Source organism: Simochromis diagramma, unplaced genomic scaffold (genome assembly GCF_900408965.1).
Source record: "Simochromis diagramma unplaced genomic scaffold, fSimDia1.1 OVJJ01000596.1, whole genome shotgun sequence".
Lineage (NCBI taxonomy): Eukaryota > Metazoa > Chordata > Actinopteri > Cichliformes > Cichlidae > Simochromis > Simochromis diagramma.
Window position 1 is genome coordinate 3,460,202 of NW_024387245.1, and position 26,665 is coordinate 3,486,866.

Below are 26,665 nucleotides of genomic sequence, written 5' to 3' on the forward strand. Positions count from 1 at the left end.
TCATAAATATTTTAATAGATCAGGAAAGAGATACCCGATTTGTAGTAAACATCTCAGTTATTCTTTCCTTTCCAGTTATACTTGCCAGTCCAGTTAAAACAAATTGAAAAAGGAATGTGAACTGAATGAACTAAACCAAATGTACACAATGTGAACATCTTTTATTGAAATGTGAACTGTGGCTCCTTAAAGTGTACCAACAAACACAACAGACAAGTTCCTCAGTTTGAGATGCTTTATTAGTGTATTGTCATCATTTCTTACAGCCAGGATTCACTTCTGCCTAAAATGAGCACGCAGAGCTTTATAGGCAGCTAAAGATATACGCCCTCTCTCACCACTTTGTCTTTCTCTTTTTCACATGCACTCTTCCTTCTTTGGTCTTTGTCCCTCTTTTAAGTTTACACGGTTCCTTTTACAATACACAAACACACACACACACACACTGCAAATGTATTTTTTTTTGTCTGCATTACCCATATGAACAAACTGAGCTCTTTTCCTGTCCACTCTTTTGTATGTACCATACTGATCGGCATATTGTGCGAGAAATTACACCTGAACCTGAATGTCCATGCCACATTAAACTCCTCAGTTCACCGATCAGTCACCCACTTGCTTTAAAAAGTGTCACTTCACTGAAGCATTTCCTAAACATGATACCTGAAAACTCCATGACTCTTAAGAAAAACTGCATTTTATTAAATTTTTTTATTTCATAGCAAAATTTCCTTGGTACTTCATACATTACAATCTTACATTCTGTGCCATCATTTTCAACATGGGGAAAAAGACACGGCTATGAGAACCTGCTTCCTGCTCAGCACTCAAATATCACTGCCTCAATGTAACAGAGGTCAAACTAAACCAAGTCATGTTTTCATGGGTTTTTTTTCTATGTGTGTGTGTGTGCGTGTGTGTGTGTGTGTGTGCAGGGGTGTGGGGTCATATATTGACTATTAATTGACTATTAAAAGTGTTGATTTGTCAAAGCTTCTTTTAGATTATTGATTGGCCCATAAAAATAGTGTATGCTTCTTTTTTAATAATTAACAGCCAAATGTATCAATTCCATAGGCTAGATAATTAGTTTATTAATTTAATGGTAATGTTAGAGCAAAACAAGTACAGGGAAAAAGTAGGTGAGACAAGCATCCACATCAGGCCTTGAAATTCACGATTGTAGGTACAAGACTACATGTAGTCTTCCCACTTCATGTTGTAGAATGGAAATGTTACATGTTACAAATCGTACACATGCAGAAAAAAAAATTCAGGCACCAATCTTTATATAGTTAAGGGAATAAATTAGTGTATATCAACATTTTCTAGGGTCAGGGTTTTCTAGGCATGACTCATTTTTCACGTAGTTTCTATCCACTCGTGTTAATGCCAATTCCTATGAATGCCAGAGTATGGATACATTTAAAAAGTAGAAAAGAGAGGAGTATGTCTTTCTCTTAAAACACAGAAAAGAGGAGCTCTTTAGGTCTGGGGTTTCTCCAAACAGAAGCGGAGTCATTACATTCCTGAAAGGAGGCGCCTGTTAAGCTCTTTAACACCATCTAAAGAAGTTCCCTAACATTGCTGAAGTCATACCTATGACTCAGGACGGATTAGTGGAAAAAATTTTCAAAACCCTGCTCAAAACATGGGAATTTTAGGGTAAAAACCATTTTTTCCTGATGTAGTATATTTCAGGAGAAGTGGGGAAAAAACAGTTCCTGTCATGTAAAATGTGTGCACATTTCTGATGAATGACATGTTCTCAGCAATAACGACTTTTTAAAATTTTACTACGTGGTTGTAATGTGTGACAATAGCCATGAAGCCCACTCGCCCCATCAATGGCAGCCTGTTAATGGTTTTAAAACACTGTAGTGTTACTCAGCAGTGTCAGTCAACCAGACCAGTTAGTCCTTAAACTGTGGAACTTAATCGCTGGTGTAAAAAGATATTTCTGATTAAAAATAATAAATAAATATTTTTTTAAAAACAGTTTCTCCATCGATTACGAAATTTGATCTGAGATACATCTAAGTCACAACTACAGACAAACACAGTCTGAATCACAAATACCTCTTGAATTCCTTTTTTTGTTCATCCTTTCAACCTTTGAGCAAATAATTCCCTGAGGCATCTCCACAGTGCAATTTATTTTGCCAAGAACCAGCAGCTGCAAACCACAACACAGCACCACCTCTTCTGTAGCTGCCTGCAGTCACCAGCCTTTCCATCTCATGATGATGAGGTCATAACCACAAAGTGCCTCAGCAACATCTCAACTGGAACAAACCCAGAGAAAAATATTGTTAGGATGCAGGGCAAGACATGGAAAACATGGAAATGATGAAGTGTAGGAAAAGACATAAAGAAACTGTTAAAACATAAGGAGACGCTGCATTAAGCGGTCATCTGATATTATTAGGCATCATTAGTACTGCAGTTAGAAAAGCACACAATGCAACACAATCACAATACGTTTTCCAACATCAAAAATAAATGTTTTAGAATGAACCCTTATAAGTTAGCTACAGCACTTGTTGTAGTTGGCACCACGCGTGCATTCTCGTTATATGCAGCACAACCTGAGCTGCATTTGCTGAGTTCAATTACAATTACACATTTTCAGTTATGTTCATGCTCAACGTCTGATTATTTTCTAAAAGCCTTTGGAAATTTTCCTTTGAAGGATCAAATGTCTTAGTTAGACTTACAAATCCTAGGAGATGAGGGCATGTCTCCCTCTCAACTGATACCACACTGACAACATTTTTAAACTCATCAAAAATCAATCTATTTATAAAGCGCTACTAGATTTATTTACTACCACTTCACAACTGTTGTTGTGAAAAGAACTTCATCAAACAATTCACAGGACTGCTTAAATAGCAGCATCTTTTTTTATAACTCTGAGCTCTTTCTCGGGCTACTACACACTGCATTACTGATGAAGGTTGGTGCATAGTAATGTATGTATCAGGCTGACATTCAAATCAAATTCATATCAAAGCTGTAAGTGTCTCCAACATCTGAACGCAGAAGCCTACTCCCTTTTAACCAGAGTGGTGGCTGATTCATCTCTTCAATTTGCGACTCAACAGCAGGAGGAAAATTACAAACCAGTTTAAGTTTTACTTGCCATTTCATTTTGTTTTCTGACCACATTTAATCATTAGAACTAGTTAGATTTATGTTGAATATTTGATGAGTATGTTTACTCCATATTCTTTAGTTAATCAGTGTATTTTGTTAAAAGGTGTACATAAAACACGAAAGGAAGGTATCTCATTGTGTCAAGCACAAGAATCTTGGTCACAGCGATTGCCCACATATTTTAGAAATGTTGCATTTATCTCACACGGAGCGTTTCAAATTCGAGTGAATAGAATCCGTCTCAGGCGAACGGTGTGCTTGTGTGTGCGTGTGATGATATTACACAAGAGTAATCCACATACAGCTCTGAACACAGTGGCAGACAGAGCACCTGCACCCTCAGGCTTTCCTCATGGGCTATTGACGCATAGCATCGCGAGGCCTCATAAGGAGACTTATCAGTGTTTGAGCCACATAAGGAAGTAGTAGTAGGAAGTAAGGGAGAGAACTGGAAGGTATCTGAATATCTGCCGCCGAGGAACCCAGGGCTGCTCCGTTTCTGATTCTGTTCAGTCTGCGCTTTATGACACATATCCTTTGGCAATATTCTGTAGACTGTTGTTTTAGCATATTAACCTACTATAATGCTAAAATTAATTTCAATTACAAAACTATAAAAAGATCTAATATACACCTATTCAAAATTTTTCACCCAAAAATATACTTGAAAGCAACTACTCCTGCCCTGCATGCTAAAAATTGATTCCAAGCCCAGTGCAGTAAACTGTGACTGTATCTGAAACGTTGGGAGTGACGCTCAGCTCATATTTCCTTTTTAGATACTAGAACTGAACAGCATAAAGACATGCAAAGTTCTTTATCAGAAAGTATACAGCTACAGTTTAAAGTTTGTAGGTTTTTAATCTTTAGACATGTCTGTAGAGTTCACAAAAGTTTATGAAATGTATCATTTTATGAGCTATGTATAAAGCTAAATTATGCCACTGAAACGTAGGCTACCGCACAATTTGATCTCTAAAATGTTTCGGTTCTCAACTGTTCATATGTAGTCATTAGCAAAGTTAGGAGACTTAACTTTTTCAAACTTTAGGAAAAGTGAGCTTCTGTGCACTTAGAGTAGATAAGTACCGCCTTTGCAAACACAAACACAAGTCTAGACAAAAAAAACAACTGGACTGCAAATGTAGTGGATGTTATTTCTTTACTACAACCTAGTGTTTATAAATTCACAGAAACATCTGTGTCAAATTGTCCAACATCTCTGTAGCTTCCCACTTTGGCTCCACACACACACACACACACACACACACACACACACACACACACACACACACACACACACACACACACACACACACGGCAACGATGATCAAAACAAAGGAAAAATTGGGCTGTGATCATGACTAAAAATACAATGTAATTCACAATCCAGAGATGATTCTCCACTCTTATTAAACTTATTGGTGTATGTCGTTTCTTTTCCCTTCCTTTTTCCACAGACAAAGCCACAGCAATTAGAGAAGTTAGGTTTGGACATGAAAATAATTAAAAAGACACTCACTTTTCAAAGATATCCTCCCATCATCTATTCATTTTCTTGTTTACACCAGTTTGTCCAGACTACTAGGCATAATACGTTGGCAATCTGCTTATAGGTGAATATGTACCATGCTACAGTAGCTTGTGCGTGTGTGTATTCCACTAATAATTGGAACCTGGAGAAAAGTTTGGATAGCTACCTTTACCCTGACCATTTAATCTAACAGATTATCTTGTTCATCCTTAATTTATCTGAGACTTCTCACAAGCCTTACCAGCTCTGAAGCAGGTGAGATCTAAGTTATTAGCCTAGACGTCTAAAAAGAAAAACTGTTGCATAAACTATTGGTTCAAAAGAACCTCAATATAGAGGAAACAGTCTGCACCATAAACTGTTGTAAGATGATAACAGTTTCAAGAAAAAGCTTGTGAACTCTTTGGAGTTCTGTAGTAACTACTCTTAAACTTGTACTTCTACAGTTGCAGTTTTTTACTGAAGACAATAAGTAATTACTTCCAGTGCAGGGCTGAAAAAGTGAACGCTCACTGTGAGCTTCTAAGTCAAAGGCATTAACCAATTATAAATTGGTGGTTATTTCTTCTGTTACACAATCTTATAACACCCCATTGAGCATACAAGTATAATCTCTGCCAAGAAATACAGTTAAATTATAGTCAGTAAAATATTACAGGCCTGACATTATTTACTTTCCATTGAATGTCACGCTCTAACTTTGGAGTTGTTAAAATAATAAGTACTTTTTCATAATTAAAAACAAAGTTTAATGCATGTGGGGTCAAGGTTAAAGTTTTTGAAACTTGTACTTGCTTAAACAGAATTTACCATATCAGATTTAGTTTTAAGGCTAATTATTAGGATGACGGTTGCTGTGCTAAGTCACAATGGACCCTGTCTGCACAGTCTAAACAGACTAAAACAAAGTGTTTCTGTGGCTCTGTCTGAAGAAAGAGCCTTACAGTTTTGGCTACACAACAGACAATAGGAACCCTAGCTTTGTGGATCAGTGGAAAAGATGGAAAAAGATGAAAGCTGTTAGCAGACATTTACGCTTAAGGCCTTTAGCAGATGAATTTTTTGGAAACCTTATGCTTAGTTGCAAGTGTTTTAACTGAGGATGAACCATATGTTTTCCGTTTGATTGAGGTTACTTTTTAACACAACATGCTGATCATTAAGACTCGTCATTCATGTTTCCAGTCTCCAGTTCATTTATTATTTTTACTATTTTTGTTAATTTATGTCTTATTTCAGCAATACATGTTTTCTAATACAGATCCACTTGCAGCAAGGAATTTCTAAAATAACCTGGGGTTTTTTTTTTTCACAAATAATGTAATAATTTGTATTTCCTGCTCGTCTCTGCACACTATGTTTAAAGAGCAGCTGCCACTAGCATTTTACACAACTATAAATGTTCTGCTCTTGGCTTTTATTTAAAATTAGTTTTGGGAGAAACGACACAGCTAAAATCCCCGGAAACTGAGCTCTCTTATGTAAGTTTGCACAATATAAAACAGACACAGTATACAAAGTGTACACAACCACATTATTAAGACAAATCTCTACAGTTGTCCCCTAACTGACAGGATCTCCTCCTGAGGATGAATGTCTTTAGCCATCTTAAAGTACCATAGGTGAACACTGTGATTAAAGACTTTGTAAGACGTGCAACAAGATAAATTACAGTCTTCCATTTATAACCCACCCTTTCTCCTCACACTGCACCTATTACAGGCCGGACGGCTAGAAATTTTTTTGCTTTGGTGATGCTGTTAATCATTCTGCTAAGAGCTAAGGAGATAAATTAGTCTGTTGCCCTTTTAAAGTGGAGGCCCACTTAGTTTCAGACTCGGTATTGCTGTGAAAGACATTTCAGCATGCAGCTTAAGCTGCATTTTTAGGGTTTGAGATTATTGTCAAAAGCATAGCTGCATAAGGTCGGATCTCAGAACACTGAGAAAAAACATAGTGTTTTATATCCATTATATAAATACCCTTACTAATTTGTACAATAGCCCCAGAGCTCAAACTGCTCACACTCGCAGCACTTTAACCACAATCTGCTTCTCCTCAAAAGTAAACAACTTTTTGAAGAAAGCGGTATACAACGGGAGTGCCCGTTCACTCCAGTGATTCTTTTCTCTCAGGACAAAAACACAAGTTTGATGAATAATTTACTGAAGGTACAGGACTAGATTAACCAGTCTGATGGATGAGTGGGTGCTTTGTCTTCCCTGTTTGCTTTAGTGGATCTGCATTTAGCTCCTACCGAGTGCATTTATCAAAATAAAACTGAATGTGTTAAGATATTTAACATTATCGCATCTCTGTATGAATAAATAAATAAATATTAATCAGTTCATTTAATGGCATCATCGCTGTGCTTTCTAACTTTTAAATATGAAAGGTTTCGGTTTTGACAGATTGCCAAATGAATCATTAAGAAAATTAAGTTTAGTATTCATCTTGACACTTTTTTTTGATGCGATAACAACCAAAGGCACTCCTTTTAAATTAAGAATTTGTATCTTTAAATTGATGCCTTTTGTGTGTTTGTTATTGATGTGACAGCAGATTGAATTTATCACGATATGCTGTGCGTTAGGCAGATTTAGTACCCAGTATGCAGAGTAAAGGTAAACTCATGAGACTGGGACTCAAGGAAATGCAAAACAAAACTAAGCTGGAGCTAGAAGTGCAACCTTGGAGTCAAAAGGGAAACCACAGAAGAAAGGCGCACAGAGCATGTAGGAGAACACGACAAGGAACTGAGGAAAACTGAAGGCTTAAAAACACACAAAGTATCTGAGGAGAGGACACGGCTGTGGAAAATGAGGCACAGGTGAAGAGAATCTAACTAACAAGACAAGGAACCACAAAACTGAAGATGAGGGACTGGCAAAATAAGGAAACAATGAAACATTAGAACTCCTACACTGAGGGAAGGCTACGAAAAATAACAAGACACTATACCAAATTACCCAAAGCAGAATGCTAATAAAAAAAAAACATCAACTCAAACTTTGGTAACTATTGTCCATGATGTGAATATGTAAACATTGTGTTTCTATTCTGTGTCCTGTTCTGTTTGTATATGTGTGTTTTTGCTGCTGATACACCAAATTTCCCCTTGTGGGACAATTAAAGGATTATTCTATTCTATTCTATTCTATTCAGGAAACTAGAACTCAAGCACAAAATCCAAACATAATTATAAGCACACTGGATATCATAGATAAGAAAAATCTTAACTGAAATAAGAGAACAATCTCAAAATACTGAGTCAATGACCCAGGAGCCATGACAGAATTTTCTTAGAATACAAGTTATTTTACTTTTAAAGAACAATGTCAGTGCTCAATTAAGCCGAAATGCACTGAAGCTGTTCTTTTATTAAAAACACTGCTGGAGCTTTAACCTCTTCAGACTTTGTGCTCTTTTCCATGCACCTTGTATGGAGCTGTAGCTCTCTCTCTTTCAAGGAAGATGAATTTTAGCAAAGCTTAAAGCTTTTTTTGTGTTTTTGTAAAGACAAAAAGAGCAGGAAATTTGTGCAGTTTTGTTGCATATGAAGACTAAGTTCCATTTACAGTGAGAACTGAAGTGCAACAGCTTTTCTCTGCCTATTAGTCATGATCTTGGAAGATAAAAAGAAATGTATCTGTACTAATTTAGTCTTTGCTTTTAAACCAAGATAGCCAAAGAGAAGTAAACTGCAAAGAAATAACAAAAATAAATAAATAAATAAATAAATCCTGTGAAAGGAAGAAAAAAAAAATCACTGGCCCCAAAAACAGATCAAATACAAGATGAGAACAGAAATCTAGGGACACATGCTCTAAATCCAGAAATGCAACATAAAAAAAAATGTGTCATGAGAGCTCCTGAGCGATTCCATTTCTGGGGCTGTTTTTTAAAAGAGCTGTTCCAGACAGACAAGCGTAATTGTTCTAATTCTAACCTCATTAGGTTTTGATATATTTCATGAAAGAAAAGTAACATCCGTTGTATCTCTCAATATAGGGAGTGGTTTCCTTTAAGCACTTATCATGCTTACCTACACTCAGACAGATGTAGGGGCAATTTTGGGGTTCAGTATTTTGCCCAAGGACACTTCAGCACTAACCTTCTCATTAGCATACAGTCCCATCTGCCTCCCAAGACACGGCCGACATTCACTGGTGGCCATAACTGGCTGCATACTGTCAATGTAAATGATAAGTTCTATTTAGACTTTTTTTTTTGTTAAAGTCAGAAAGAGTCAGGGTCCAGAAACTGTAAACAAAAAACAAAAAACAAAATGATGCAAGGACATAATGTTGCAAAGAGGAATCCACATAATTTTCCAATATGCAGCACCATCTGCAGTACTGCTATGACAGCTAGGTGTTTACGGTGTAACAAATATACTGTGTTTTTTCTGTGAGGGCTGACACACTAAAGGAAGAAGGGATTTTCTTGCACTTTCAGATTTGGATTGAAGGTTGGGCAACTGAAGCTAACTGATGTTCACTTTTAATTTATTATGTGCAGCCTGTGAGTGTTAACACAAATTGCTTACTGGTTAAAGATCAAAGGTTATACCATGGGATTTCTCAGTTAAATCACTCTATTCATTATCGGTGGAAGGAGATGAAGCAGCTCTCTTATTGTCACTTTTGATAAATTGGAAACCTGCATCAGCGATAAGCAGGTTTCAGAGTACTTAGCACCAGATGTATGAATTGGCTGGAGATCAAAGGTGAAAACAAGGAACTTGTGCAGTGGATAAGTTATCCTCCTGTCAGTCCTCTCTGGCAAATTGTTTTCCTTTTTTGTCCGTATCTCTCAATTTTACTTCCCAATAAATGTGTCTAATTTGGCTAAGAACACACACCATAGGCAGTTAATAAAGTAAGGTATATATATGCAAACACTGGAAAGCACATGAAGAAAAACTACTATTAATATTCAAACTAGCAATGAAGCAAGCTTTCAGAGCTCAGAGATGCCCATCGTCATAGAGCATGCAGCAAAACAAATCAACATTTTAAGTTGGCTTACTGATCCCTTGTGATCAAATGACGCAAAAGCCGCCTACAACAGTGCAGAGAAACCACATAACATTTAACACAGCTCAAAGCTTTGAAAACAACAATCCTGTCAAAAAAAAGCCTGTTTGCTTGGTTGATTTACAACACACACATGAGCACAGTCCTTGATGTTCACTTTTATTTTGTATTGATTGAAAACATAACAAAAAAACATAATTTCTATGATTTTATTTGCATTAAACTAGTCCTGGTTTTATTTCACAATATGTTTCTTAAGTGCTGAGAGTCAGTCACATTTTGTTTTAGCTAATAAGTATATTTTAATATCTACACAAAGGGCTAGTGAGATACTGCAATGAGACTGTGCACTTGTGCATAGTGACTGTAAATGTCTTATTTCATAATTTTCCAGTTGAAACTACAAAAATAATGCAATCGCTTAATTACTGTATGTCTATGTGAGTCTATAAGTACTCTGCTAATAGAGCAGGAGTGAGTGATTTATTTTCCACTGGACTTGCTTTCCGCTTACATTTTTACAGAAAAAGGAGTTGCTTGCTGACTTGAGAGATGGATGTGGAGATAAATGGCTCAGCCAGAGACCAGAACGAGAGAGTTGGGACATTTACCACAAATTGTGATATGGTCATGCACACACACACACACATACACACATGCACACAGCTGTCAAAACAAGTGAAGGAATAGAGGCTGTTTTGCACAAGAGGGAAAATCTATAACATCTGCTACTTTTTTGCTTATTGGGTGCATGTATACTTGCATTAGTCATTTTGTAGAGTCATAAAATCAGTTTACACAATCACAATGTAGGGACTCTGCTAACTATTAGTAAGGAAAAATAAGTCTCCTGTAGATGTAAATTAATTTCAGGGAGAAGGCTTGGTTTAAGGTAAGTAGTGGTTATGGTTGGGGCGAGTCTCCAGGAAGTGTGCCAGTGTCCTCTTAAGTGATGCAAACACAGCCATGTTTGCACATCTGTGCGTGTGGAAGAGTGAAGACTGGAAACCATCATACTACACTTGCTCTCACGCACTCACCCTGAAGAGAGTTGGCTAATTAAATTATGTGGCTGTCAGAGTAAGGCTTTGCAGGTCTGCATTCAATTTTCACTTTTCATTTAAAAGAATTAAAAACACAATACTGACCAAACCCCAGGGACTGGTCTCTGTGTAGTGTACTTTATTCTAACTATTGTGACTAAAGCAACATTTCTAACTTAATGCTGATCTCACTACAACTGTGCAGTTGAATTAAATCTGTTAAAATAATGCAAATTATGTTAACAGAATGTAACATCATTTACAGGCTATTTCACATAAATATTCAGGGAAGACAATTATTGTACAGCTGCACCATGTCTGGCACCTATTTTCCATTGTTAGACCTCCGATTAACAGTACAGTTAAACTTATGTTATACTATAACTTTGGACACAATAACACTGTTCCCCCAAATACGACAGCCTAATTACTACTTGACGTAGCTGCAAAGCAATCTTGTTTATATTTCCTTCCTTGTCTTGTATTTCTGTCTTTATGATCCAAGGTGAGTGAAGTGAGCACAAGGCAGGGTCTCCATCCAACAGAAAGTTATCCAGCTATCATGGAATGGTTTGCAAAACTAAGGACATTTATCTCATGGTCACAAAACTGGACTTCTCTCTAGATCTTTACCTTAATATGTAAAGTGCCCTTTATTCATTTTCAGATGTGATTATCTATTTTTCCATTTGTTTTTGACTGCAGTAACCGATTTAGCAGTTTTGCCAACAGTCTTTGTAAGAGACATGAGATTAAAATCTACAAGCAAGCTTCTTATACTTGATATGTTATTCTTGCAATCCTTCCAACAAACTGTCAGGAAAAAATGAGCTGCTATTGTCACACACTCCCCACTTAATCACACTTAAAATTACTGTGATAAAGGTGCAAACGTGTTGTGGCTGGTGGGTCAAATCACAGTAATCCAGCACAAATAATCACAGTTTTATAATCAGTTATGTTTATGGGAGTTCCAGAAAGACATTTTTTCCCTTTCTTTGACAAATAGGTTTACTTACATTTGGCACTACAAAGAAACTTGTTATACGATCTCAAATAAATTTGTAGTTTTTCTTACTTGCTGCTCTTTTTTTTCCGATTCAACCTTCACCTTTTTTGGAAATATTCCTTAAAATTATTACCAGTTTCATATTTATTCTGTTTATATGTCACAGAGACTGCCTCGGTTTCCAGATAGTCTCTATGAAAACGCACATTTAGATGTATTTTACACACATACTTTACAGTATGAGCTTCCCCTCGTGAGAGTTGCATTTTTTTTGTCCCTCCATCTGACACCTTGACGTTTACAATATTGACCATTAACACGCTGATGAATGAACAGAGTCCACTTTAGTTAATTAATCTGAGCTGCTGCAGTCCCACTAACAGTCCACCAGCAACGTAGAATTGACTAAAATACAGATGTAGTAACATCATTTCTTTAATGTTTCTCCATACATTTAATTTTTCATATTATACACAGTACTGGATGTGTTTTGTCCCTTTGCTTAGTGTGAAGAAAGCAGATTTATGTTGGTCGTACTATAATTTTTTTCAGCCAGTCTTGAAGAAGGCGCACAGGCTCCACACTGTATTTGCGCTATTTTAAACTCTATGCAGGAGTTTGTTGAAATAGAATATCAGCAGGCACTAGAGATAAGGTTTGGTGTTGCTCAAAAGCACACACAGAAGGAATCACTGCATTGCCCTGCTGTAATCTGCATACAGAAACTGAGAGACATTGTTGGAGGACTTTTGATACCCTAAATGACTAATGAACTACAGCTTTTACTAATTTAGGCAAAATATAACAATATCACAGAACTGGTGAGATGAAATGAAATTACTCCTAGCTCTAGTGCTCTCATTGTCTGCAACTGCGAGCTGGAGATGAGCAGACTTCGACAAAATAGGGTAATGTCAGGTGTCAGGTAGGTGTATAAATCACTTTAACTTCGGGTCAGGGGTTTCCCATGTTTGACTACACTCGCAACTATATAATCCATGTGTGTAATATGCACTGCCGACACACAGTAAGAATAGCGAAGGATTAAAATCAGATAAACATATTTGATATCTTCAACAAGGCACTAATCAGACTGCCAAGTACAGTAGTTTACAAATGTGTGCACTCCTACCAGATGAGCTTTGCTGGGGTGGTTTCCCCACCGCTTGTCAGGATGGGTGAATGTGGTGGAAACCAGTCTGATAGTCCTGCGGTGAAACTGTTTCTCAATCCTGCGTCTTAGACCTGCAAAATAAAAAAAATCCCCACTTTAGCATATCACCTCAAAGAATTGAGTCCTGGAAACACGGCTTTCAAAACAAGCAGATATATTATCTAAAGAGTCTCAAACTGTAAGACAAAGACATCAGTATGTTTCATTTTTAATGATGTTTAAATATAAAACAAATGTCTTAATTAGTTAATTAGTTTTCTCATTTGTTTTTTCCAAGTTCTTAGGAATTCTGGAATCTCAGTGCCGCTAGGTTTTCTTCTAAAGTGTGCATTTGCTGTGACACATATGCTTTTTAATGTAAATACACCGAATATAATTGTCTGGACAAAAACTAGGTCAGTTTTGTCCTTAATCTAGCATTGGTAATATACCATAGCAACACTAAACCATCCAAGAAGCCAATATACCACCATTATGCACAATTATACAATCATACTAGCAGAATTGTTATAAAAAAATATCTAGTCTGTTACGTGTTTACAACGTGATTTATTTTGCAACATTTAAAATATTACTATAAAAATGTCTGTTAAAGCTTAAATAATATGTTGCCCAAATTCTTTGATGTTATCGTTTTGTAGGGTGCAATATGATATCACAGTCCTTTCAGCTGACTCATAAACGTCTCTGTATGAATGGTGCAAAGTTTATGCGGAGGTATACGCACACACACGGCACAGTTTTAATTCAGAAACACAGTTTCCGTACAGAAAGAGCCACGTGCATTTGTCATGTGCAAAGCACCCATTATTTACGTGCAAATTTCTCACGGAAAACTGAAATGACGCTGTCTTCATTGCTATGCGCAATTAAAATTTTCTGGAGTGACGCCAGGATGCCTTCACTGCTGGAATTTATCGTCTCTCACATTTTAACCACTGAAAGATGCCGGATGAGTACACATCGTTTCATAATTAGGTGAAGTATGCATGTTCCAATAACACTGTACATGGGTGATGGGTGCAGTAACTGATGACAGAGTACCGAAAAAAATATACGTATAAAATCTTTATAAAAAATAATTTCCAGAAAACCACGTACACTTGGATCCGACTACCTGACTTTCTCTGAAAATAGTACACAGGTTTTAGAGATATTCCAGTAACTCACACACCAAATCACACAAAGGTTTTTTTCATTTAAAACAAACAACAATCTCTAACCACTTAACCTTCCTACATGGGTCAGAGAGAAAGTGATAGGAACCCGAGTTTAACATTTTGTGCCAACAGTCTTCTGACTTAGTTTCTCACCATTCACATGTCAGTGCATTGTTTGACACATGAGACCATGTCTGAAAAGTCATCCCACACACAGCAGACAGATGCAAAAAGCCCTTTTTGTGTGGGTGTGTTTTAACTAAACATGAAGCCTGCTTATGTGTGAGAGACAAAGAGAAGGTGAAAGAAGCTCAGATGTGGGCGGTCAACTTTTAATATTCATATCTTCCTATCTTTCATTTATAAAGGAATTATTTAAAAACTTTGGAGCGCTATTTATATCCTTTTGTATCCTGTTCCTCCTTTGTTTTGGCCTTACGTGTTGAAATTTTCAACAGTAGGACACAGTTTTCCCTCGAGAATTCATAGCAGAAATACTGCACTGAATCACTGATGAATTCTTTTTGTACTTAGAGATTTAAAATGACCAGTTGCAGAATACGCAGAACACTAGATGATGAGTGGTTGTTAGGATTTTTTTTAATTTGTTTTTTTACACACACTCACACACACCAGAGCTCCTCTAGCTACACTGCAGCAGTACACCCTCAGCAAATCTGACTCCTTATTCTGAATTCACAGGACCACTGAGGTTTTTATTTGATGCTTTTGCAGAAAATCTGACCCAAAAAAGTTGGACTAAATCATATTTACAGGGATGAAACATCTGTGTTTTCAGTGCTGGAAGGCCATGACTGTAGAAACAAGCATGCTATTATTTACAAAGCTAAGCTGTCTATTTACAGATGACAATTGACAAAAAATGAATAAAATGTAATCTATGGGGTAATGGGATAGCAGAGAGGTTTGAGCAGGTAACCCATATGCTCAAAGACTAATGCAGGGGCCTGGATTCAATTCTGCCCTGGACTATTTCTTGCGTTACATTCCTCTGCTCTCCTTCTCCCACTTTTTCCTGTCTGCCCTGTCCAAAATAAAGGCTAAATGCCCCAAAATAAAGCTTTAAATATCTAATCTGCATTATTAGTTTTCCTTTCAAGATCATCAGCTGAATCGCTGCTAATAGTGTTCTATATACAGTTTAACACTGAGCCTGGTTCTGCCGGAGGTTTCTTCCTGTTAAAAGGGAGTTTTTCCTTCCCACGATCGCCAAAGTGCTTGCTCATAGGGGCTCATATGATTATTGGGTTTTTCTCTGTATGTATTATTGTAGGGTCTAACTTACAATATAAAGTGCCTTGAGGCGACTGTTGTTGTGATTTGGTGCTAAATTTAAAAAAATGAAGTCAATAGAGGAATAAACTTTTTACAATGTGTGCTTTACTCATCACCAGCACACATTGTAAAAAATGTAACTCATGATGCAGAAAAAATATTCCATTACTTATTAGCTTACATACTGAGACCCCTTTCAGCCCTTCAAATCGTCCACACCCACAGCTTAAATAGTCCACATTTAACACCGAAAGTAACAGAAAAACAACACATTGTGGTTTAACGATGTCAACTGCACCCAAGAGGACTCCTGTCCAGCCCTCACACCAAATGTGAAGAGTTCTCATGCCCTCCTACTCTAACATGAGCAGATCATTTTTATATGCAGGCAAAGCAGTAGCTAAAGTTAGCACACCAGATTGGAACACTCAACAAATATAAAAACTTCAAATTTCCAAAAGGCTCTGAGCTTGGCGAGTTCAGCTGCTCCACATTTGTATGCTATACCTCCACCAGTATCTCTTTAAAACAATAAACCAACTCCCATTGATCTGAAGCTGCAATTACAATAATAAACAGAGGTGAAAATAGTTATAACTACAAGATACCAGCTCATGAAAGTCTTTCCAAATATTATCTGATGCTTTATAGAATGAAAAATAAAGGATAGGATAAATAATCGACACATTAGCTGATTATAAACTTCTGAATTTTAAGTTTTAACTCCCCCACATCAAAAAGACACTTAGTCAACCATCAGTAAAAATGTTATCCAGGATAATGAACCATAATTGGTGGCATTCACTATGCAGCTAAATGAGTCACTAAGCACAATCTGCAGATCTGTACGATCAAAGTCTTTCACTGACCTTTCACAAACAAATTTTTTGCAAGCATAACAGTAATGCTCATCTTGTCAAACCTGTTTTGGTGGATAATACCATCACGGAGATCTAACCCGGTCTCCAAGAAATTTGTGAACTCGACCAGAGTTGGCCGGAGGTGTTTTTTTGTCAACGGCACAAACACCTTCCACTATAGTGTAGAATGGTGGATCCAAAGCAGATATCAGTGAAATGCTGAGCAAATCGAATGTACATAATAACAGCTATTTTAAGCCAAAAAGCAGAAAGGTGGGAATTCATCCTGATTTCACAGAAGTGAATGAGAGGCATCAGACATGATCCTTTTCATTGCTTTGCTTTGTAATCACAAGACTTACAGTAAACGTATCAACAATATTTCACTTTTAGCTCCCAGGTCAAATTTAAATATAATATTTTTGCTGTTAAAATAAGCCAGCCACAGGGGGACCTCAAGTCAGTGTATCCCTAGTATCGATCCCAAGCCTGGACAAATGGGGAGAGTTTTGTCAGGAAGGGCATCCAGGATCAAATCTTTGCCAAATCAAAGACCCCTAAAAAGAGTAGCTGAAAGAAGAAGATGAGAGCTCATTTTTGAACCAGTACAGGTCGAGTATTGTGAAAATATCTAATCAAATGCAGAAGACCCTTCTAATATTTCACTACAGAAAGCTACCAGTGGTTTGTAATAATTTCTTGGTCCATAGTTGAGTCAGAGGTGAAATAAACATGTAGGCAAAATGAATAAATTTGAAAAAGGCCTCAGAGTTTCTCCTTAAATTTAATTAGCTTCATTAAAATGTTCAAAAGTGCAGTAGTTAGCATTATCTCATCATTCCTTTTTTTAGTTTGTCAAGGTAGCACTAACATTTATCGACTCTATCATTTAACATTTATCACACCGTTTGTTAATCCTTGTTTGTGTTTTTCCCCAGAGTGTTTTTTGTGATCTCTCTATGCCCTCCTTTTTCTCTCTTCTTTCCCCTTCACCCCCCAACAAGTTACAGCAGATGGCCGCCACTCCCTGAGCTTGGTTCTGCAAGAGGCCTCTTCCCGTTAAAAGAGCTCTTTTTTCCCATTGTGGGCAAGTGCTTGCGCATAGGGGAATCACCTGATTCCTGGAGATTCTCCTCAATCTTTAGGCTTGAGGCGACTATAGTTGTGAATTTCGCACTAAATAAATCTAACTGAACTGAAATCTAATTATTAAAAAATGTTTTTAAGACTGTGTTTTTAAAGTGTATCTAATACTAATGCTTCCTTTCCATGAAGAGAGAACTGCTGAATGATTCATGTTACCAGTGACCTCTGTCTTGACCAAAAATGCAGCACATCCTTTTTTTCTGGAAGTTTGACTTTTAAAATGACACACAGTGCATGATGGTACTTGGGTATAGCCATCAACATCTGAAAAAATATGTAATGTCTGGTTTCACTTGCATTTAGAACTATTTACTCAGAAAACTGTTAGTTGTAGATGGTAACAAGCAGTGGCTGACTGCCCACTGGGACATTTCCCCGTAGCTCGAGGGTCATTTTGTCCCGCTGTGAACAGCGGTAATAAAACAAGCAGGAATGAGTCTCAGAACACACCGAGATAAACTCTGTGCTCTTGCCACAGTATCCACAGGACAAATACACCCATAAATACCTTCCAGTCAGTCCCATATATTTTCTATTTACTAATTGGAATAACATTCCTGGCATATGTACATAGTGGACAAATACATTGCACCTCACTACTAAGGGTGTTGCTAACAAATGATTGTATTGTGAATAATCATTTTAACTCCAAATGAGTTACTGATAACTTTATAAACACACATAAAATCATAATTACTTCAGTAATGCTTCTATTGACCTACTTTCAAATAGTTATGGCAACTAACTTTTCTTGTTCACTCACGTGTTGAATTAAATGTTAATTAATTACTGACTGATTATTATTGTTTTGTTTTTCTCATTTTCTATAGATTCTGAAGCAATATAGCCAAACTGAATTTTTTTGTGAGCATTACCTGCCTCAATTTTGTTTGTTTGGTTGTTTTTGTGCTAACAGAGTGGCCCGGGATGAAGTAGAGTTTCCAGCCTTAATTACTGCTTCAAGTACGTCTTTCCACTGATGCACTTCTAGTATAAGATGAGAGGTTACAATGATATTTGTGCTGTTCTAAACAAAATACGCACTTAAGAGAACACATTGTTTTCAATGGTAAACCGATTCTGTGAGCAAACAGAGGCCTCCTGTAAAAATAGCATGTTGGCTGGTAAACAAAGCGGCTTCAAAAAGGAAGTGAGAGGTTTAATATCAGTGAGTGACTCAGGCAGCGGACCACAGGGAAAATCCAGAATCAATACGTTTCAGTTCTCAGTATATGCTGTACTGTGGCATATTTACATTTATCTGAGGTTCCTATGCAGGTCACCGACTATGTTGACAATAGCAAAGTGGTTCCTAGAACTAAAGCCTTTCATGGCGATAACAGCACGCAATGATGAGCCACTGAGAATAAGCCAAAGTTGGGACTAATATTCAAGGGAATCTTTAACTTTCCACAACAAAACTTCAAAGAGCACAGTGGTTCCAAACTTTCTGCTGCTAATGTTTTTGTTTGCACCTTAGCTCCCTACCTGCAGATTTGCTGCCAACATTATCTTCACGGAACTGTGGACTCAGAGAGCTGGTTTAGAGTTACAGAGGACTGAAGCCGAGAGTAGAAGTGATAGTGAATGCTGATCTATTTTTATAGCTCAATATATGGTACGTCAGCAAATGCCCTTTGATTCATATTACTGTAGAGAAATGATCAGTACGTCAGCTAGTAACTAATATAATGAATTCCTTAATAAAAATGATACTATGGTGATGGGTAATGAACACTGAGGTAGTTACTGGTGGTTTGCATTTAGCTGTTAGTGATACACACATAAAACACTTATTTAACCTCCTAGGACCTGGCGTCCACGTATGTGGACATCCCATTTTGGATTGTCAAGACCAAAATACTAACTTTTGCTCTACAATGGTCTGATATCCACTCACGAGGACATTATACTGCCACTGCTCTATCAAAATTTTAAACAAATAACTTCATATGTGGATCTCATTTTTCTCAGAAACAAAAAACTGGTAATTCTTTGTTTTTACATTCATCGGGTCCCAATATGCCCAAATATCAAAGAGAAATTAAAAGTGCATGCCATGGAAGAGTTCGAGTCTTAGGAGGTTAAGGAAAATAGAAGTGAAATAAGTATTGATTTTACTATGACAGCTATTTACTTTACCAGAATGAAGGTGCAGGTAATTGTTCCTACATTTATAGTGTTCATTGTAAAAGCATTAAGCATTTTTTTTTTTTAAAAAAAAAGGGAACATGGTTGCACGCTCTAGAGAATAGTTAAAAGTCCTAAAAAAAAAGCTGAATAGGATGCAATTTGATTAAAAAAACAAACTCTGCAGTTCCTATACATCATTGCTGGGTCCCAAGATTTCTTTTAGGTTTAATGGTCTGCACTTACAGACAAGTGGGTCATACAGGTGCCGTGTGTCAGTTAGGATGGTGTAAGGGCTTTGAAATACTAAAAAACGTTGACACCCACTATTCAAATGATACAGATATCATAGTGCTACAACCCAATGAACCCAACGTAAACACAGCCGTAGTGAAAATGGTACTATGGTACTCTGACAAACAAAACTAGATCATGCTGCTATAATCAGTATCAGTACAGCCAGCCTGAAGTATACCACTGATAACTTGAAACTGCAAGAGTGTCATGTAGATGTTTGTTATATTGTGAACAGGAGGTGAAATCCAAACATGAAAAGATAACTATCTGAGAGTGTCATTTGAATTTCAGTTTCAAGAGGCTGAACTTGCCCAAAGACACACCTATACAGATTACACAATAAGGGCTTGGAAACAGATAATATTGTATGTGAATTTTTTATATCCTTCATATAGTCATTTTTTAAAAACAAGTGGCAGTTGTGCAGACTACTTCATCAAAGTGAAAGAACATTTGACTTATTCATAATAACTGGCAAAGTCAATTTCAGCCAGCTGAAATTGGCAATAGCTGAATAGATATCATTGTTTAATATATCAACACAGGCCTTTGTCATAGTGTTTACCTCAGGATGTGAAGTGTTGATGCCTTAAGACTCAGCGATCTGCGGCATATTTTGGTCATAAAACGTTGATATAAAAATAAAAATGTTTATTTTATCACACACAAAACTTTCAAAGCCCTCACAAAGAGCATCTAAATAACGCAGCTCTAACAAGGTCTTCATATAAAATGCTGACAGCCAGCATCCTTGCATATTATAGGAAATACAATATCAAAAAAGTGTTGAAAATGCCATTTTCAAAATATTGTGTAAGTCTTGTGTTTTGTTGACACAGATACAATTTCCTCCTCATCAGCCTCATCAAATCCCTCCTCTTGCAACAAAATGTATATGAAAAGTAAAAGCAGAAATCTGAAATACGTTTCTAATTCAAAGGTATTTGCGAGATAGTCTTGCATGTGCAGTTAAGAGGACCTTGCCTCTGCAGGACCCAAATAGAACAAAAAGAAATAAAAAATCATAATAAAAACCACACATACACAACATGAAGTAACTTTAAAGAGCTATAAAAAACATGAGTTTGATAGTTTAAAAAAAAAAAAAAGACTCAACAACATGGTGGTGAAGCTAAAAACAAGCCTCTCTTAGTTCCTGAAAAGTTCTGGCAGATGTGAAGCCTTTGTTTGACGTCAGCATCTCTTAAGTAGATCTTACAGTAAGAGACCGAGTCTTTACATAAAGCGACTCTAGTGATTATCTAAAACAAAACATGAAATCTTCTCATGGCCCTCAAACAACGATAAACAGTCTCTGATTTGAATGTTTAAATGTCAGCTGGGCCAAATGATGAGCAGCGAGAAGAGGGAACAAACCCTTTCACACGTCCACGTGCATGCAAATATATACGTGCACTCTGCAGCCCACACACACAGGCCACTGTACACATTGAAACTGCTAATACTCACACATGCATTAATACTCACACAGAGTAAAGGATCAACTGACCTAAAAGATGTGTAAGTAAGCTGACCCCAGACCTCATGGACAGTCCTGCATGACAAAGAGACAAATTAAAATTAGTCAGGAAGTAATGTTGAACCACCAGATCCTGCTACAAGAGCTTCAATGGATTTACCGACTATTTGGAACTCTACTGGAGGGCTGAACATCATTTGACACGTGTTACAGACTGATAATCCTTTAACAGCATTGAAAGTCTAATAAAAATATTATTTTGTTGCCAGGTGTACTGACACAGTTTGTAATGTTAAGAACTGTGTTCAAATCCACTGATTTTAGTGTGTTTGTTGTCTTCATTACTTTCTGCAGGCCTTTCTATTAAAATATTATTAATCCTTATCTGCAAAAAGCCAGAAGTAACACATGTTATCATTATATTTTCCTAAAATCATGTACTCTAGAAACTTGTGGATGATAGCAAGTTCCACATATAAACACACACGGACAAAAACATGGGCACCTAACATAACAAAAAAAAACTGTCGTATGTCCACATAGACCACAGTATAATTATTATTAGTATAGTTACTTACTATACTGTACATGCAAACATATTGAGAAAGCTACAAAACCTGTTAAATTAACACAAACACAGCTGCTCTACAATCAGCCAACATACACATTCACAAATGCATATACACAGGACGCCTACTATTGTCTGCTGTTGTTGCTGTTATGATTTTCATTTTTATGTTAACAGTTTGTAAAAAGTACACACACACACACACACACACACACACTTGCAACAGCACATCAATGTCTTAGGTATAGCAGGAGTACTAATTTTACATAAGTTGTAATGTACGCACATGTAGTGCACATATAGACAGACATGATAATATGCGCACACCATATGTGCAGGCTAAAAATATAAACACTGAAAAAATCTGAAGCACATGCTTAGAGCAACACACAGTGGCATATTAACATAGATAACTGCCTTTATATGAAGGCGCATGCATACTTAGAAACACATATAGATGTATGTGCTTCTAAGTATGTTGTACAACAAATATGCACAAATACTGCACGTAGCTTTACAATGGCACAAAACAAAAATGTGTGGATGCACTCACACACCCTTCAGTATTATATGTGCACTGAGCAATGAAAACAGACAAACATGCAGAAAATAGAAAAAAATATATACACACAGCTATGCACACACTATGTTGACATAAACAAAAACAACTACACATGCTGTCAGAAATAAAACTACATATTTGCCCAGTCACGGTGCAAATATGTAGTTTTATACAATATGTAGTTAGAAATAATTAGTACAGATTTTAAGTGCATTCAATTACAACAATTACTTCACACACAGATGCAAATGTATATTAATCTTGGCAAGGACAGATACTAAGAGACATAAAAAGACAAAAGAATTAGAGAAATTACTGTGTATACAAAACAAAACACACACACACTGTATTTAAAAAGTCATAATAAATACCAGAGAGCTGGTGAACACTAATTCAGAGACCCCAGTCCCATCCCCCACCCTCCACAAAAAAACAAAAAAAAACAAACAAAAAAGAAAAGCAGCCACAAACACACAATCAGTATAAACACAGATCTGCAGATATATTAACAAAGGAGGAGTGTACTGTGCACATACACGTAAATATTCACTGCTAATGTATACGACCTCAGATATGCACTAATCGGTGTATGTCTACCGATCATGTGTGCACAGAGATCAATACATATGGTAGCTGTGCAAACAGACACACACACTCACACACACAACACATACACGGAACAAATTAGCGACTGATTAGTCAAACAGTTACTGATGGCAACAAAGTGATGCCACCCACGGACACTGAGCATGCAACACTGCTTGTCTGAAACCATAAACATGTTTATATTTACTTATTGTCTCATTTTAGACCAGAGAAACTTTTCATACAGACTCTGACATTTAATATCTTTAACTAACCACTGTGTGGGAGCACTATAAGAAAACTCCCTGCAGCAAACTCTGCAGCAAATGATTAAGGTTATAATTAAGATAAGAGATTAAAGTCAGCAAAAGGAACAACTAACTCAGAAGTAATCAACAACCTGACAGTTGTCAAATATTTTTTTTTCCATCTTAAAAACTACATCACAATACTGAAAGATCAATTTAAGCACAAAAGGGTTATAAGGAAAAGGTGGATATTTATGATAAATATAAAACAAATTTTCATAAAATGATTAAAATGTTTTTTTCTGCATTTGAGTAATCAGCACAGGCGAATATAACCAGCACGAGCAGTCAATTCAAACTTAAACTACTCTAGAGGGACAAAAAATTCTGAATTGTTGTTCCAATGAAACTGCAGTTAACAACTGGGTCGCCAGTAAAATTAAATATGATCAAAATTGTATGTGCAGAACGTGCCATAAAACGGTCTCATTTTGAAACTACTTGTCTCAGTCATAAACCAGAAAGAAATAATCAGACATGGGTGACATGAGACGTGTAATAAAAAATATATTTAAAAATGGGGAAAAACACAAAGAGAAAGGTGAAAAATAGTGAGTCAAACTGACTCTGGCACGAGTCATAATTCTGCTGGATCATCACCAGCAGGATTTTTACTGATCTGATTGTCAACAGTCCAAAAAAAAAAAAAAAAGAAGCTAAACACAACTGACAATATTCAGCCTCCCTCATTTTCACTCTTTTTTTTCTTTTTCTCTTCTTTTTTTAAGCATGCATTTGTTGTTGCTGAAAAGGTTAAAAGATTTTTTTTTTTGTTTCCAGTCGAAACTGAGTGGGCAGGCAGCGAACCGAACATTCACAAGGCAAATTTCCCCTGATGCTCTGGTAATATTATCACTCCAAAGCATCATAGTTTCAGAATGACTTATGGATTTATTTATAAGAAGAAAACAAGTGTGACACCAATTAACTCACAATCAGTCACAGGTTACGGCTCACATGTTAGTTTTGACCATTTTGAAACTGACATAGATATACTCGAAAAACATATTCGACATAAATAAAAGGTCATGTTAGTGTCTCAATATCTGCTTCACTTTCAATATGACCTATCATTTTAGAGATAAGAGCGTGGCAGTGCTCATATTGTATAATTTATATTGTTCAATTTGTTCATAACCAATAATTTAAATGTCAAAACTGGAATTTAATAGTTACATAAACACTCGATAAAATACTGACTGTTTCAGCACATGAACCCTTTGTTTCCTAGTGACAGATGAAACATCCCTCAGTGGAGACACACTTTCATAAATGTAGTTTGGACCTAACAAAAAAAAGAAACCGTTTGCCAACATTTAACACCACTCCACCCACAGTTCAAGAGTTTATATGTCACCTTTAAAGAATCATCGATCAAAGTAATCTCATTCTGATTCAGAGTTTCACTATTACTGGTCGTTTTATTTATTAAAAAACACAAACATGAAGCAAATAAACCACACGCTGTGCTCACGTCCAGATTTATATAATTACTTAGCATACTCTTGTACAACAACATTGACAATTTAACTTGCCTTTCACACTCAGGGACACGGAGTAGCATTCAGGGGCCTATGACAAAAAGAGCAGCCAGCCTTCGACTACAATTTTCTAGCGTCAGACTAAAACCGTGAACACACAGTCAAATCAGATTTGAGGTGGACAATTTTTCCCCAGACAGCAGAGACCAAGTTTGCCTTCGTGCGATGTAAATAGCTATTGCTGGAGACGATCATCCCCCCGACCTATTTCACAAAAGACACCTGATAAACATGACATAATCCAGCATGACTACGTCGCCTAAAAATATAAAGGAGAGACAGACCAGCTTTACGCTGCATCATTTACTATCAAAATTAGTCAGAGAGCAAAAGAGAAGACGTTGAGGCTAAGCTTTGAAGCGATCAGGCGCGGTGTGTGTTTCAAAAACTCAAAAGGAAGCTGCGAGGATGAGACAACAGTCGCTGAAATCTGCTTTTCCTCTCTCTCTCTGTCGCAGATGTTTTGAAAGAGGGGAAAAGTATACGAGAAAAAAAATACAAAAAAGAAGCAGAAAGGGAGTTGTGACCAAAATAAAGAGCTTCCATAAATAAGAGCAATCTAATAATTTCTGCCTTTAAATAAACAAATTAAATTGAGCAAAAATGCATTTTTGCCTCTAGGAACTTTACTTCCCTACATTCGAGTGTCACTGATATTTTAGCCTGCCATGATACACAGAAAAAAATGAGAAACAAAAACGAAAGTAAAAAAGACTGGTGACTTAACAATTTGAAACAGGTAAAATTATATTCAAAAGAAATGTGGGAAGCTTTTGATCTATCTATTAAAGAAAAAAAAAGGTTTGTCATAAATTCTGCAACACATTTACTAGTCATACTTTACATTTCACTATGAAGCATTAGTTTCTAAAACGTGGGTTCAGTCTGAATCATGTCACCTTTAATGCCTCACCGATCAAAGTAGTTCTCTTTTTGATTCAGTTTCACTGCAGGCGGAGGAAAAGAGAAAAATCTACTTTTCACCCTTTGGTGTGCAAAGAGTGTTTGCACACATCATGTTTCTTTAAACCAGAAACATGAGAAAAGTGAAAGAAAATAAAACGGTATGAAAGAGGGAAAAAAAACAAGAAAAAAGTAACACAGAAAGACACGTGGGTTACATTGTGGTGCGTGTATACCTATCTCTCAGTTGACAGAGCAGGGATGTGGGAGGTTGCACACAGAACAGAGCCTGGGAGAGCTATGGCCTCAAAACAGCCATCTCCATTTTGAAATGAGATGTCAAAACGACACACCGCCATCTGCTGAAAGTACTGTGAAGTGGTGAGGAGAAAAACCCTATGACTAGGCCTCACACACCTCCACACTAACTGTTTCAAGAACAAACATCCTGCTGCATGAACATATAGGCTACATTATTTCTATATTAATAAACTGCGTTTGTTACCCTGTTCGTTTTGAACGATACCAATTCATTCTTTAAATTCGCTCGCAGTGAAGTCTGGTATTAAGGGATTAAATCAAGCGGTTTGAATTTTACTCACTGTGACTAATAACACAACCTGCCTGCCTGCAGCTGGCGTAAAATACGACGTAGAGAAAGTCAAGCTCGGAAAAACTATGTGGAGAAAGTGAATGAGTAAAACTCTCCCCCGGCTCAAAAACTACCACTATGAGCGCGTGTGCTCTGTATGTTTAAACACAGATGGTCTGAGGTTGACCCGGGCAACTACCAATGACTGAATAAATGTATGAATGACTGTCAAAATGTGACGTACCTAAAATTATTCGCTGAACTGTTCCACACAGACGTGAC

The 26,665-nt window shown here is 36.8% G+C and overlaps 1 long non-coding RNA gene across 3 annotated transcripts in view; it reads right to left on the minus strand.

Moving 5' to 3' along the window:
• Positions 1-221: 221 nt before the first annotated feature.
• The window catches only part of LOC120714227, a 75,622-nt gene continuing 49,178 nt past the window's right edge, over positions 222-26,665 (minus strand). For all 3 annotated transcript variants that reach the window (XR_005691374.1, XR_005691376.1, XR_005691375.1), the window contains exons 3-4: positions 21,355-21,399; positions 222-13,026 (exon numbers count right to left, since the gene is read on the minus strand). This is a non-coding gene — a long non-coding RNA (uncharacterized LOC120714227). The remainder of the gene's footprint in view (positions 13,027-21,354; positions 21,400-26,665) is intronic.